This window comes from Plectropomus leopardus, unplaced genomic scaffold, assembly GCF_008729295.1.
Source record: "Plectropomus leopardus isolate mb unplaced genomic scaffold, YSFRI_Pleo_2.0 unplaced_scaffold24197, whole genome shotgun sequence".
Classification (NCBI taxonomy): Eukaryota; Metazoa; Chordata; class Actinopteri; order Perciformes; family Serranidae; genus Plectropomus; species Plectropomus leopardus.
In genome coordinates this window covers 1-3,777 of record NW_024626265.1, presented here as the reverse complement: position 1 = coordinate 3,777, position 3,777 = coordinate 1, and the positions used below count along the sequence as shown (strand labels likewise).

Genomic DNA, 3,777 nt, shown 5'->3' with positions numbered 1-3,777 from the left:
AATACCCCCCCTTTCTCTTTATTTATTAAAGAAATCGTCATTTACGGAACATTTCACGCCAAGTTGCTGACTACCTTCCCCCTCATGCATTTTTTTTTTTTTTAAAAATTTAAAAAATAAACGTCATCTCCTCCTCAAGTTTCCTCGGATTATCCCAAAGGGTTAATATCGACATTAATGCAAACCTTTTTGAAGAAAGCTTCATTGTCCTTCTCCTCTTTGGCTGAAGAGGCTCCAGGTTTGATCATCAGAGCTCTGCTCTCCTCGTCCTCGTCTGAAGTCTCTGCAGTCTGCAAGTCAGGACACAAAAATATAAATAAAAGGACACAGATATGTCCATTTTAAGGCACAAAAACACACTTGTTAATGAGCCCGTCTGTCCCTGTCTGTCCCCGTCTGTCCCCGTCTGTCTCTGTCTGTCCCTGTCTGTCCGGCCTGACGGGGCTGAAACGGAAGCTGTGAATAACATGTCTCTAAAGTTAACTATCAGACACTCAGACGGCCACTTAATGATATTTTTAATCACTTTAATGTGTGTACTTTGTCCGTTAGAGTTGTCACGGCTAAACTCTTCTTCTGTTAGCGGCCGTTACTCGACTTAACTTCAGTGTTAGCAGGCTAGCGCGCTAATGCTAACGTTAGCACGGTAACTTTAACACTCACATTTCCCAATTCTTTCGTCCGGTCCCGCATTTTTTCCGGGGCGAGGCGGCCGATCGGGAGTCAGAAAAGCTGCGACTCTGCGCCGAGATGCGGTAAGTTGTTCCCAAGCGGAGAAATAAAGTGTAAAATAAAGAATAAACTTCCGTCTGTTGTCATTCAACAAGTGAACTCCAGGTAAACTCCGGCAGCGCCTCTTATTCTGGTGACAGTCGCGGTATTTAATGTGGGCACGCGGGCGCCTCCTGTGGCAGTAGAGTGGAACTACACACGGCAGATATGTAAATATTACATTTTTATTGATCATTTTATTGATCAGAGGACCTGAAAGCAAACTCAGAGAGGTGCTTTGACAAATGGCAACCCTTCCTAACACATTTAACTCCTTAAGGACCATGCTGACATCATAAATGGTGTTTTTGCTTTGTTTTATTTATTTATTATTGTTATTGTTGTGATTGTTATTTTAAAAATCTAATTCTTTCTCGTTAATTAATATTTGTTTTATACTCTAAATTATTTCTGATTACTACTGTCCTGTTCTGAGGTACGGAGGGAGAAAGAGGGGGTTAAAATATGGAAAAAAAAGAAGTATGAGTAATGAAGTCTGTCTCTCTCTCTTTTCTTTTACTGCGTTATGATGAGACATTTATGTAAAGCGATATGTAAGGACCAGCACAGTGTAAACAAGCATGAATGTTTGTGAAACATATGTAAACTTACATTTGTTAATAAAGAAATTTATTTTAAAAAATTACAATTTAGACCTATTTTTATTGTTGTATTATAATTATGAATTTGGACATTTTCCGATGCTTATTTAAACCTCAGGGCCCACTTTAATAGTACACACACTCGTATCGTCCTCTGCACCAAATGCGCTTTTCAGAATGAAGCTTTGAAAAAATATTATACATTAATATTATTTTCTACCTTCATTTATTTATTCAATCCCAATCATACCTATCAAATGTTCATCAATTTTCTGAATTTTAATCCTTTAAATGCCCTTTGTTGTCATTATGCCACTATGTTTTTAGATGACAAAATACAAAGTGCAAAGTATATTATTATCACAGTCTGGGAATTACAGCAACATTGATTTTATACAAAACAAAAAGTAAAGAACATACTTTCTGTCAAATCAAAGGCTTAATTTGATGGATGAGTTTGCCCCCACCCCACAGCATGTGAATCCTGATTAATTCTAAAATAAAATAATTATTGGGCTACGCCCCCCAGCGCATATGCGCATGCGTACGAACACGAGTCCAACCCGTTGACTCACAGGTGTTTCAAACTTTCGGGTTCTCTCTCTGTCAGGAAAACTGCTTCCGGTTGTTGAACAGGTCGGTTGTTTTAGCTGTGGGGAAGAAAGAAGAAAAGGACTGCAAAATATGAGAAGGCTTGTATGCAGAAGACTCACGTGGACAAAGTGACTCCAATTTATCTGCAAGTGTGGGTATCAATGAAGTTATTGATCCGAAGCCTCCACCTCTCCTTTAAAAACGCTCACTCTTGAGGAGCAGCCTCAGTCTCAGTGGAGGACCTGCGAGAGCTGCAGTCCTGAAGATGTCATCCAAGTACGTGTTTTTTCTTTCATACTTTTCAGTTCATGGTCAAAACACATAAAAACGTACACAAGTAAAAATCACGTAATTGCCACACTTGTGGGAAAAGTTTTGCCGAAGCTGATCATAAATACATTCAAGAGAAACATCAAGCTGAAATTGTGGTGAAGACATGTTCACTGAAAAAATAAACCTTTGCAATAGCTTCATATCAGTAATTTAAGATATATACAATTTCTTATTAAGAAAAACTCACAATATGATACTGTAATAAGGCAGTACATTGTGAACTATGCCAGCAGTATTTGTTAAACTAGCCTGTTTTCCCCTTCATATTACTGCAGTATTTCTATTCTTGCTGGCGACAGTATTTCTTAGAGACATTCAAAATCTCACAAATCTTTTAAAACAACTTTGTTGCACACTGAGCACCCACTTCTGACAAATGTTTAAATCTGTTTTTATGTACCGCCACAGTCATATGAGTGGACTGTTAACTGAAAAACTCTTTATTCGTGTTGGCTCACTTGTGTTTTTAACTTTATTTTTATATGCAACATTTCACATACATTTACTTTATTAATTTATATAATTTCAGTTGTTTGTGGCTATTAAAGTGACAACAAATTGTAGATGGTGTGCTACATGGTGCTGTTAACAAATAAGATTTGAGTAATTATTACAATGATGGGTGACCAAAGCGACATGGGCAAGAAAATGCAGATTTATACCAGATTTATCCTGAAGCCTAAAGCTATAAACAAATAGTGTTTGCAGTGTTGGACTTTAACTATTATCTGTGCTTTATAACTGTATTTTTGGACAACACTGATTGTCCGGACAGCCCAGATTGCATGAAGATTTCACACAGATATGCTGCAAAATCTTAAAGACTTCTAATAAAAAAACCCCCAAAAACAATAGTATTCTTTGATAGTTTTCATTTTATGCTACATAAAGTTGTACTTTATTATGTATTTCAGGCAAATGTACTTTTTAGGCCACTTGATTTACTTGACTGTGATAGTTACTCCAAGATCTACTCTAAAAACTGACATTAAGCATATTAAATATGTTGGTTTGTTAAACTGTGCATTCAATTGATCTGTACTCACCACACCTCAGCTTTCCATACCCTCAGGTAATGAAAAACAAACAAAAAGAAATGATCGGTTTTTGCTGAAATAATCATTATGGAGCATCACTGGTGTGAAGTCAGTTTTGTCATCACTTTATTTTACAGATTTAACATTACTGAGAGTTAACAGCCACAAGGTGGCGCTGTTTACCTGCACAAACTGTTTAACTGCACCAAATATCACATCCAGTAGAGCTGTAGTTTACACTTTACAGCAGGGGCATTAACCTTTTGAAGCCAAAGCAAATTGGTTTTATTTCCATCAGAAACATTGGAAAACAGGCACAGACTAACTTGACAAGAAATGTCCTGCATGTTGCAAGAAATTAGTAAAAGGTGATGTAGAAAAAGACCTGAAAATTACTATTATTATTATTATTATTATGAAATAGTTTTGAAAAGGGTGAG

At 36.8% G+C, this 3,777-nt stretch overlaps 1 long non-coding RNA gene across 1 annotated transcript; it reads right to left on the bottom strand.

The window, feature by feature from the left end:
* Positions 1-109: 109 nt before the first annotated feature.
* Positions 110-879, bottom strand: LOC121966373. Its single transcript, XR_006107579.1, has 2 exons — positions 664-879; positions 110-290 (listed from the first exon to the last, which is right to left on the bottom strand). It is a non-coding gene; the product is annotated as an uncharacterized LOC121966373 (long non-coding RNA).
* Positions 880-3,777: the final 2,898 nt, after the last annotated feature.